At 48.4% G+C, this 12,113-nt stretch overlaps 2 non-coding genes across 2 annotated transcripts; one reads left to right on the plus strand and one right to left on the minus strand.

The window, feature by feature from the left end:
* The first annotated feature begins 440 nt into the window (after positions 1-440).
* LOC127568979 (U5 spliceosomal RNA) lies at positions 441-554 on the plus strand. Its single transcript, XR_007956112.1, has one exon. It is a non-coding gene; the product is annotated as a U5 spliceosomal RNA (small nuclear RNA).
* Positions 555-7,242: 6,688 nt separating this feature from the next.
* On the minus strand, positions 7,243-7,356 carry LOC127568980 (U5 spliceosomal RNA). Its single transcript, XR_007956113.1, has one exon. It is a non-coding gene; the product is annotated as a U5 spliceosomal RNA (small nuclear RNA).
* Positions 7,357-12,113: the final 4,757 nt, after the last annotated feature.

Below are 12,113 nucleotides of genomic sequence, written 5' to 3' on the forward strand. Positions count from 1 at the left end.
AAGTCGGAAAAAGGTCAAACAAGATTTTTTTTTATCCAGACTTTGCCTCTCCAAACACTCTCTGAAATCTCTCCCTGTGGTTGGACATTAAAAGTGGGAATAAACTGCAAATGCTAGTTATTTTTATACATTTTGAGCACAAAGAATGAACCTGCACATTTGCAGCTCGAACAACAGCCTGGATCTGCAACATCCCGCGAGCCACCAGTACATCAGGAGAAGCCCCGCCCCTTCATTTACATACCCAGAATACGTTGCATTTCGGAGAGAGAATTATATCGAAGATATTGAGAATATTACAAATGCCGTTGTTTATTAGCAGTAAAATCTGTTTCCATTAAAGGTATACTGCATTCTTGTTGTTATTTGTGGCTGCTCGATTTGATGTTAAAGAGGTAAGTGCGAAGTGAGCTGAAGTTGGTCGTGATTTTATTGTCAGTACACTCTGGTTTCTCTTCAGATCGTATAAATCTTTCGCCTTTTACTAAAGATTTCCGTGGGGAGGAACACTCAGAGTTTTAACTAATTTTTTGATGCCCTGCTTAGGTGGGGCTTGTCGTAAATAAAAAACAGATTTAACCTTAATAGTGGTGGTGTCTGCAACTAGATGCTGCACTTACTGTACAAATCAATCTTTCATCTCTGTCCCTAAAGTGGCTTCATAAGATTGTCTGCAATTCTCAATAAGGTTGTTCTCCAATCACATCAAGGACTGTCGAGAGCCTGAGAGGGTTGTGAAGGTTAAACAGAAAGTTGGACTGTGGGAATAGCGCTCCCTTTCAATAACTGGGAAGAACTTAGGTCATCAGGTGCTTTCAGGGCTGCTCTTACTGGCAGCAGGTGTGGCCCATCCACTGCTCCTCCAGCTTAGAAATCACCTGTGCCATCTTCCGGTTCATCTGGGGATCCAAGATGGAGCAAGTCTGACAGACCACAATGTACAAGTCCCTGGACAATGGGGCAAAAGAGTACCCAACGTTGCCCTCATCCTGATGACCATCTTCATGTGTGGCTGCATCAGGCTGTGCGTGGAACCAAAGTACATGGACACCAAGTGTCATTAACGTGTTGCGGTTCTATCTGTCCCCGGTGTTGCGAAGGATGGGTCTAGACCCGTTGCCACACAACGTCCCAGTCAGCTGGATGTTGCTGCACTACCTGTCCTTTGTGGAAAAGTTCTTCCAGACCAACACCTTTGACCACAAGTGGTTAGCACAGAACATCCTACAAGTACTGCAGGACGTGGATGATGGATACAGTGGGGTGGTTCCCTGAGCAGAGTGTCCAAATCATATGGCAGAATGCCTCATTGCCAGATCTCACCAACAAACTGGTAGTGAGAGGGGACCTCAGTAAGATCCTCCCTGCATGGCCGGAACATCACTCCCAACGCACGCTGCCCCTGGGATGACTGTGTTGAGGGTGCGACAGTGACCCAAATCATTGCAGGCTATGGATTTGCAAAGAGGGTGTGGAGATTAATGCAAGGGTCCTTGTCATGGTTCATCCCCAGCAGCTGCGTAACAGAGGACTCTCTGATCTACGGGCTGTTCCCAGGGACACATAGAGACGGACATCAAGTGCTGCTGGAAGGTCATCAATTTGGTGAAAGGTGCCCCTTGGTCTGCCCGAAACTTGTTGGTCTCCCAGCACTGCGAGATGTCCGTAGGGGAATGCTACCAACTGGCACATTCCAGGCTGCAGGAGTACGTGCTGAGGGACGCACTGAAGCTGGGTGCAGACAACGCAAGAGCTTGGTGGGGAAAGACCACAGTTTAGTGTTCTTCCGCTACTGGACACAGAGAGACTGAGTAAAGTGGGTAAGGTCCTTAATATTGAAATGGTGTATCAGCCCAGGGGGCCACATGAGTGGCAACAGTGCTAAGGGTTTAAAAAAATAAGTTAACACTACTGCATGCATTGGCCATGAATGTAAAGGTTTTGCACTGTTTATTCTTTGTATACATTTTTATTATTAATAAAGTTTATTTTGAAATAAAAGAAATGTGGTCAAAATGGCAAGCAGAAGGGAGAGAGGGAGGACATCAGGAATTCCAGGTGACCCACCTGGACCAAACATGTGCTGTACCTGGCAGGAAGATCTTTGACAGCCTAGCAGTGCTCAGGGACACCATCGCCTACATGCAGGACAGAGGGGTGGACAGCTTGGTCCAGGACAAGGCCTTTGACAGGACATCCCACACATACAGGATGGATGTGCTCTCCAAAATGGATTTTGGGGAGCAAACCAGAAATTGGATCCAACTGCTCTCTACACAGATATCCGCAGTGTAGTCCAAGTCAATGGGCGGGAGACACATAGTTTCCTCATCGAGTCTGGAGTCAGGCAGAGTTGTCCACTCTTTCCTATCTTGTGTATTGCATAGAACCCTTTGCCAAATCCATCAGGAAGGACGAGAGCATAAGAGGGGTGACGTTGCCAGGCTGTGGAGGCACACATGTCAAGTCCTCCCTGTACATGGACGATGTTGCTGTCTTCTGCCGCGCACTGTCTCAGTCAGCTGGATGGTGCCGCACTACTGTCTTTTGTGGAAAAGTTCTTCCAGGCAAACACCTTTGACCACAAGTCCATCAGGCAGTGATCAGCATGGAACGTCCTGCAGACACTGTGGGACAGGGACTTGACAGATACGGTGGGGTGGTTCGCTGAGCAGACTGTTCAAACCATCTGGCAGAACGCCTCATCGCCTGAACTCACCAACAGGCACCAAGACCTCGCTTGGCTGGTGGTGAAAGGGGCCCTCCCAGTCAGAGCCTTCCTGTACAGACAAAATATAATACCCAACGCACGCCGCCTTCACTATGACTGCATTGAAGGAGGACCTTTGTGTCCTTCTCCAAACCCTCTTAGTAAATCCACAGTCTGTAAAGAGGTGCAAAGAGAATCTGAGAGGGAGGGCCCTTCTCACCGCCAGCTGAGGTCTTGGTGCTTGAGCAAAACTTCAGAACAGACACAAGACTCACAAACCACTGGGTTGCAGCTATCCCTGCTCTCCTGTGTGCTTCTGAGACCCAGACAGCAGCCATCTCATGGCACTGAAAAAAATCCACAAATAAACTCCCACTTCACTTGGAAGGATGAGGCAACCAATGTCAGCATCCTTCCCCAAGCCAACACCCCCTGCGCTGAGGCTCTAGTTAGACTCAATAGGCTAGGTTGGGCAGGCCATGTGGTTTGTGTAACTGACTCTGGACTCCCGAAGCGGATGCTCTATTCCCAGCCCTGTCATGGAGCAGGATTACCAGGTAGGGCAAGGAAAGGTCCTGAGGAGGTGCTCAAAGGTTTGTTGAAGAAATGCAACATCCCTACTGACTCCTAAGAGCCTCTGGCCCAAGTAGAGAAGGAGCATTCAGGGGCATTTGGAACCTCAAGTCCCTTGCTTCAGCAGTTCCAGTTCAAGTTTATTGTCACAGGAATACATACCCATGACAATACATGCCATGAAAATTAGCCTTTTGCAGCAACAGCACATTACATGACAAACATAAATTACATGAACTTAAACTAACATAAATGATTCATTACTTACATAACAAAACAAAAATAAACATAATGACTGTGTTGTGGCGACTCACCGTCTAGTCGGGCAAACCGGCTCGGCAGTCGGGTTGCGCGGCGTTGGAGCGACGAGGCCCAAGATGGCGGCGGGCCTCGTCTTTCTGAGCGACGGGGAGAACCCGCGCGCGGGAAAGTCCTGATGACGTAGGACTTGCGTCATTACCGGTTGTTTTGGGCGGGAACATTCTCCCTTAAAGGGCCCGCGCAAGGCGGGAAAATAAACCAGTTCTGTTTGGCAATTCTCCGAGTAGAGTCTTGTTTTATTCCGCGGTAGCAACCGCTACATTGGTGACCCCGACGGTCCAAACGGCTTTTGGACCCGCGAAATGGACGACAGCGCAGCAGCCAACGCAGTGGCCCTCAAGCTGCCCACCTTTTGGACACTTCGGCCCAGCGTCTGGTTTGACCAGGCCGAAGCGCAATTCCACCTTCGGCAGATCACCTCCGACTCCACGAAGTACTACCATGTGGTTAGCTCTCTGGACCAGGAGACAGACGCCCAGGTTGGAGACTTCATCCAGTCGCCTCCGGAGGAAGATAAGTACCCGGCTTTCAAAGACCTTTTGATTCGGACCTTCGGCCTCTCCCGTCGTGAGCGTGCTGCACGCCTGCTTCATCTGGACGGCCTGGGGGACAGATCCCCATCCGCCCTAATGAATGAGATGCTGGCATTGGCCGAGGGACACAAGCCATGCCTGATGTTCGAACAGGCCTTCCTCGAACAGCTCCCCAATAACGGATCCACTTTTATTTTGGACATTGGAGGCAGGGAACAGGTTTTTATGGCGGACCGCCTCAAACCGGCCCATTTGGATCTGCAACAGCCTGTCGAGGTTGCCACGCCGCGACGCAGAGGCCGCCCCCCTAAGCGGCAGCTGGCACAGCCCACGGACCTTGGGGACTGTATCGCCGGTTCTGGGGGGGGTTGTGTGGTGACTCACCGTCTAGTCGGGCGAACCGGCTCGGCAGTTGGGTCGCGCGGCGTCGGAGCGACGAGGCCCAAGATGGCGGCGGGCCTCGTCTTTCCGAGCGACGGGGAGAACCCGCGCGCGGGTAAGTCCTGATGACGTAGGACTTACGTCATTACCGGTTGTTTTGGGCAGGAACATTCTCCCTTAAAGGGCCCGCGCAAGGCGGGAAAATAAACCAATTCTGTTTGGCAATCCTCCGAGTAGAGTCTTGTTTTATTCCGCGGTAGCAACCGCTACAGTATAGCAGATAGAAGCAATGCACAGACGCAGAAAGAGCCTGGCAAAAAAGGGTGTAAGGGGGGCTGTGAAGTTCAAGGACATATTATCATTAAAAAGGAGGTATTCGATGTGTTAGCGGTGAAAACCTTAATCACTACAGCTTAGCAACACTATGACCACCTTCATTACGTTACACTAAAATGGACTTCGTTTTTTTTGTTCCAATTGTGTTCTTTCTTGTAAAAACTGTGTTTTTCTTGTGACTGCTGCTCTTCTGACGCTATGTGCCTGTGATGCTGCTGCAAGTAAGTTTTTCATTGCACCTGTGCATGTGACAATAAACTCGACTCTGACTTTGACTTTGAATAAGTTCCCAGGGCCTGATAAAATGTATCCCAGACTGCTAGGGGAGGAGATTTCTGGAGACCTGACAGAGACTTCTAAGTCTTTTGTTGAGCACAGATAAGGTGCCAGATGACTGGAGGACAGCAAATCTGGTCCCTTATCCAAGATAAGCCAGGTAAAGCTATCAGAGATGCCAAGAGACAATATCAGTCCAAATTCGAGTCCCAGACCAGCCATCAGTTGTGGCAGGGCTTACATACTATAAATGGCTACAAAACGAAATTGGCCAGCATCACCAACAGCAGCGCCTCCATTCCCGATGAGCTAATTAGCCGGAGCAGATTGTTATGGTATTTTACATCAGCCACGAGGAGCTGCCCCCCACCACCTCTTTGACTTCAGTGATTGAGAAGTTACTTTCCCGCAGTAGAATCCCGCCCCCCCCCCCAACCGATCATACAGACAATCCCTGGGGATACCATTGCAACCACCTCCGATAGTTACAGAGGTGAGGTCGCCCACACTCCTGTAGGAAAGTCACATCCGCCTTGACCTTGGCCAGGTATTGCAAGGCGTTAACATATCGCACGGTGCTCTTCACACTGTGCACGTTTAAAGATGCCAGTTTTATCTCCATAGTTATTTGAGTTCAGGGTTCGCAAATACAGTCCATTGTCAATCAGCCTGAGCCCTCATACCCACAGCCTTGGTGAACTGCTGCACTGTTCTTGGGCTCAGGCACTGGGAATGGTATCCCCCAGGGTGTGGCGATGCTGATGGTGTCACTGGGGGGAGATCAGTCTGTGTTCCTGTTCTGCCCTCTGGCTCTGATTGTTCTGCACCCTCCTTCACTCAGAACTGGGGTGTGTCAGGGACTTTGCTGCTCCCGGTCTCCTGGAGCTGGGGGCCAATGGCCTCTGTACTGCTCCTGGTCTTCCAGAGCTGTATTTTTCCCCTCGCCCATATCTGTAGGCTCCTCTCCTCTTTCTCACCCCCTTTCTCTGACTGTGTTTTCCATATTTACTTCATCCTCCAACCAGGAGTTGTTGCTGGTGTCTGTCCGTTGCATGGTCCTTTTCTTCCCATTACTTTTACTCTCCAAAGCCCGTTGTCTCTTGGATGGTGTCTTCTGAGACTTCTTCCTTTCCACCACCTGCCATTGACTCCTCCTCTTGGGGAGGGACCTGGGAGCTTGTGACTGGGGTTTGGGAACCTGAGGTGGATGGCCTATCCTCATTCTCGGTCTCAGTCTCTGCGGGGCCTCTGCATTGGTAGGGGCTGCCTCAGCATTCCGCTGGGAGTTGTTGGTGTCAACTCCTCTTGTTGCCTGAGCATAGGTACAGGCACGTTTTGGGCAGGCCTTGTAGAGACGGCCTGCCTCCCCGCACACGTTGCAACTCTTACTTTCTCTGCAGTCCTTGGTTTGGTGGCCTTCCTGCTTGCAGTTCTTGCAGACGACTGCACTGCATTGGACTGCTACATGTCTAGGTTTGTTGCAGTTACGACAGACCCTCCCCTCGGTTGCCCTGTACGCACAGTTCCCTCTGATGATGAACACTGAGGGAGGGTGGATGATGGCTCCATTTGCATCTAGCCTTAACTTGTCCTTTACCTGACGCTTTCTGGTCCAAATCCCAAACAGGTCCTTGGATGTCCATGCAGCTTCCTGCTCTCTCGACCTAAGGAACGAGGAAGGTGAGAATGTCCACGATGGGCACATGTGGGTTAAACATGCACCGTTTATCTCATGCTCCTTCTGACCGGGAAGGGTGAAGAGTGGCTGCTTCTCCCAAAAGTCCTGCAGCATCTTCTGCCATCCCACTGGTGTAGGGTCCCTGGTGAAGGAGTTCCCCTCACTGAGGTCACCCCGACTGTATTTCAAATCCCCTACCATTCTGAGGTACCTGTCACTGCAGCCATCCTGACAGACCTGGTAGGTTATAGTAAGTTCAGTTGTTGGAAAGAAATATAAGTTCATTAAATCCATGGTGCAAGCCACCAATGTAATGTAGCTTTAGATACTATAACGCCCTCAAGCACATAGGTAGCACAAACTTAACACCATTTCTAAAACAATTCGTAGCGGTCAAAGCACTTAATGTTTAAATCTGTTTTTCATTTAATACAAGCCCCACCTAAGCAGGGCATCAAAAAATTAGTTAAAACTCTGAGTGTTCCTCCCCACGGAAATCTTTAGTAAAAGGCGAAAGATTTATACGATCTGAAGAGAAACCAGAGTGTAATGAAGGACGATCCTCGCCGCTCTCTCCTCACTGTACATCTACCCTTCTAAGGTAAACATGACCAGCCTCATTTGTAACCAAAACCACAACAGCAGAGAGGACACGACTTAACACACTTTTCCAGGCATTAAAACGTTAACTTACAACTCTCGGCGTGAAAGAAGCACGGGAAAAGGAATTAGTATTCATTGCCATTTGCGCAAAGCATTCTGGTATGTAAATAAGAGGGCGGGGCGTCAGTGGAACCGCACGCCGGCTGGACGAGTTCCCGGAACCAGAAGGTTCATAGAAAATGACCGGGTACAGCCTGAAGTGCCAGTAGTTCTCCTTCCAGCATGTAATGGAAAACAAAACCACGGTTAGTATGTGATGCAGAGAAAAACTGCAGATGTTGGAAATCAGAAATAAAAATGGAAAATGCTGGCAACACTCAGACCAGAAAGCAAGGGGCAAGCGGAGAGCATCTGGCTCCTTGTGCCTGATCCCCTTCAGTCAGCTCATGGCTGATCTGACCCGACCTCAGCTCCTCTTTCCTTCCTGCTCCACATAACCATTGACTCACCTGTGGACCAAAAATCAATCTCACTGCCCAGAATGCAAAGAGATTTCACCTGCATCTGCCCATCATTCCCTTCTTCATCCAGTTCCACCTATCATCTGCCAGCTTCTATCCCACCCCTCCCTTGCACTGCACTATACTGGCAATCTGTTCTCTTCCCTCTCGGTCCTGATGCAGGGTCTCAACCTAAAATGCCAATTTACACCTTTTGCCTCCACAGATGCTGCTTGACCCAGCACCTGCAGTCTCTTCTGTCTTCAGGAGAGGGCACAGTACTGGATGTAATGCTAGTGCATTAATCCGGGCAAATGGGAAAGGTGGGTGTGAGGGGATTTGGAAGCAACAATCATAAATCCGTGAAGAATGACAAAAACAGACCCGGAGTGTAAGAAATATTCTGGTTTACCTCCAGTTGCATCAAGCTAAGATATGAGCTACTTGAAGGCATAGGAGTTATTTAAGGAGGAGAGGGTGAGGGCACCAACCAATAGAAGAAGTAATTCCCAAATCCAGATCCACTGGAGGTGGAGGAGCATACAGGGTAGGCTGATCCGAGAAAAGGGCAGCTTATAACGAATACCGAGAGTTCAACAGTGAGTATAAAAATGCAGGGTTGAAATAAGGAAGGAAATCAGGAAAGCAATGAGGGTGCATGAAATCAAGGGAAAGCCAAAGATTTTTTTTATAATTCCATGAGGATAACATAGGGAGGAGTTGGTCCAATGAGAAACTAAAGAAATTGCCATTGTGTGGAGGCAGGGGATGTGTATTGCTCTAAGTGAATACTCTGCACATGCCTTTGCAGAAGTGAATAATAATACTGACATTGACATCAAGAAGGAAGAATGTGAAGTAGCAGAAATCATAAACACAGTTGATATATTACACGGTCTAATTTCTTTTAAAGTGGATAAATCATCATGCCCAGATAAAATATATCCCAGGCATTAAGGGAGGACATACTGTCGGCTCTGATGGCCATTTTCTAATCCTCTTTGACTACAGATGGACTCCAGGGGACTGACATGCCCAGGGATATAGAAATGTATGTGAGCTGCGGGAGACTAACCAGCCCTTCAAGTCTGCTTCCCATTTAATAAGATCAACATCAGCTCTGTATTCCTATCAATCCCTGGTGAACTTACACCTCCTCCTTAGCAGAGACTCATCTGCCTTAAAAAGACTCTGCTTCCACCACCCTTTGAGGGAGAGAGATCAAAGATGCACAATCCTTTGAGAGAAAAACAATCACCTCCCTTCTGCCTCAGATGGGTAATCCCTTATTTTTAAACAGTGACCCTTAGTTCTCAGTTCTCTTACAAGGGAAAACATGCTCTTCATGTCACCTTGACAAGACCCAACTATACTAATTCCACATACTAGCACTTGTGCTTTGCCACCGCTACAGTCTGGGTTGCCATGAAGACCCAGTGATGGAGATTGGCCAGACACAGTCCTTGTCCTGCTCAGAAATTACTCAATGGATGGTTAGTTGGACCATAAGACCATAAGACACAGGAACAGAATTAGGCCATTCAGCCCTTTGATTCTTCTCCGCCATTTAATCATGGCTGATTTACTTTTCCCTCTCAACCCCATTCTCCTTCCTTCTCCCCGCAACATTTGACACCCTTATTAATCAAGAATATATCAACCTCAGCTTTAAATATACCCAATGATTTGGCATCCACAGCCGTCTGTGGCAATGCATTCCAGAGATTCACCACCCTCTGGCTAAAGAAATTCCTCCTCATCTCTATTCTAAAGGGACGTCCTTCTATTCTGAGCTGTGCCCTCTGGTCCTAGACTCTCCCACTACTGGAAACAGCTGCTCCACATCCACTCTATCCAGGCCATTCAATATTTGGTAGGTTTCAATCCTTCTAACCTCCAGCGAGTACAGGCCCAGAGCCATCAAACACTTCTCATGTGTTAACCATTTCATTCCCAGGATCATTCTTGTAAACTTCCTTTGGACGCTTTCCAACCCAGCACATCCTTCCTTAGATATGGGGCCCAAAACTGCTCACAATACTCCAAATGTGGTCTGACCAATGCCTTATAAAGCCTCAGCATTACATCCTTGCTTTTATATTCTAGTCCTCTTGAAATGAATGTTAACATTGCATTTGCTTTCCTTACTACTGACTCGACCTGCAAGTTAACTTTTAGGGAATCCTGCATCAGGATTCCCAAGTCCCTTTGCACCTCTGATTTCTGAATTCTCTCCCCATTTAGAAAATAGTCTATGCCTTTATCCCTTCTGCCAAAGTGCATGACTGTACACTTCTCTACGCTGCACATGAAAAGTAGCAGACCCAACACCGACCCCTGCGGAACACCACTAGTCACAGGCAGTCAACCAGAAAATGCCCCCTTTATTCCCACTCTCTGCCTTCTGCCAGTCAGCCAATCTTCTACCCATGCTAGTACCTTTCCTGTAATACCATGGGCTCCTATCTTGTTTAGCAGCGTCATGTGCGGCACCTTGTGAACGGCCTTCTAAAAATCCAAGTAAACAACATCCACTGACTCTCCTTTGTCTATCCTGCCTGCTACTTCCTCAAAGAATCCCAACAAATTTGTCAGGCAAGATCTCCCCTTAAGGAAACCATGCTGACTTTGGCCTATTTTGTCATGTGCTTCCAAGTACCCCGAAACCTCATCCTTAATAATGGACTCTAACATCTTACCAACCACTGAAGTCAGGCTAACTGGCCTATAATTTCCTGTCTTGCCTTCCTCCCTTCTTAAAGAGTGGAGTGACATTTGTGTTGAAGCCAGGTGGGCAAACAGTGGGATCTGTAAGAAGGAGCTTGTTTGCTGGTGCAGCCAACCTCCGCTACTGACGTGGGAGGGTCTCTGTTTTTCCCTCTTGCTGTGGAAAGTTGCACCATGGTGGCTGGGTGTCATGCAGCAAGTGGATTTAAGAGGTCACAGTGGATAGCTTGAATAGGCATGGGTCTTCTGCAGCTTGCTGCAAGCAGCTCCTCCTCAGATAGGAGGGAGGCTAATGTCAGGACTGGGAGCAAGGGTTGGTCAAAGATGCCCATCAACGGGTTCAGTGTGACAACCATTCCATTGCTCTACCAGAGGACACAAGAAGGTGAGTGGTCAGCCTTTGGTGTTTGGAGCTCCTGCACTACACAATGGCACAGCCAACTCACTAGCACATGGTTGACTTTCTTTAAAGTCTTTAATGTTGAGTTTATTGTCATATGCAGAAGTTCATGTATGCACAGGTGCAATGCTGACTTTTCCAAGTGCTCACGGTAATCTTTTGTCACTGCCAGGCTGTGTTCACTGCCTCGATCTCAGGGCCCAGGGCTGATGTTCAGTTCCCCGGCCACACGGACATGGTGGGGTGAAAATTATGTGGAGGTTGTCTAAGTGGGGTCTTGCAGAAGGCAGCCAGCTTCTCAGGGTCACTATTCAGAGTGCGGTCTAGCTTATGGGAAGTTTGGGACTGGAATTCACTGCAGACTGGAATTCACTGTAGATATCATCAATGTCAATGGATTCCCAGGATGGGGCTTGTGGCAAGAGATTGTTGTAGAGGTTGTGCAAGGTTGGGGCACAGGCACGTCCCTGTGGCTGTTGGTTAGTCTGTTTCCTCACCCTGCACATAGAACAGTAAAGCACAGGAACAGGCCCTTCGGCCCATGATATCTGTGCCAACCCTGATGCCAATCCAAATTAATCCCATCTGCCTGCACACAGTCTATTTCCCTCCATTCTCTGCCTGTTCATGTGCCTGTCTAAATGCCTCAAAAACGATACTGTTATATTTCCTTCCACCACTTCCAGGCACCTACCACGTTCTGTGTAAAAAAAACTTTGCCACGTAAATGTCCTTTAAACATTCCCCCTTTCACCTTAAACCTATGCCCTCTAGTGTTTGATATTTTCACCCTTGGAAAATGACAGTGACTATCTACCCTATCTATGCCCCTCATAATTTCATATACTTTTTTGACTTTTTTTGACACAGTGTTTCACTCCCTTTGCCAAAGATGCTCTCGTGATGGTTAATGGGCTGACCAATACAATGAAGTAATCTCCAACACTCCAGGGTGGCAGAGGTGAATCCATTCATCTAAAGGATGGATCCAGCCAGATGCTACATACAGTTAAAACAACCTCTGTCCATCTGTGGTACGTGTAGCCCTGGGGTAGGTGAGACACAGCTGGGGTCG

Source organism: Pristis pectinata, chromosome 3 (genome assembly GCF_009764475.1).
Source record: "Pristis pectinata isolate sPriPec2 chromosome 3, sPriPec2.1.pri, whole genome shotgun sequence".
Taxonomy (NCBI): Eukaryota; Metazoa; Chordata; class Chondrichthyes; order Rhinopristiformes; family Pristidae; genus Pristis; species Pristis pectinata.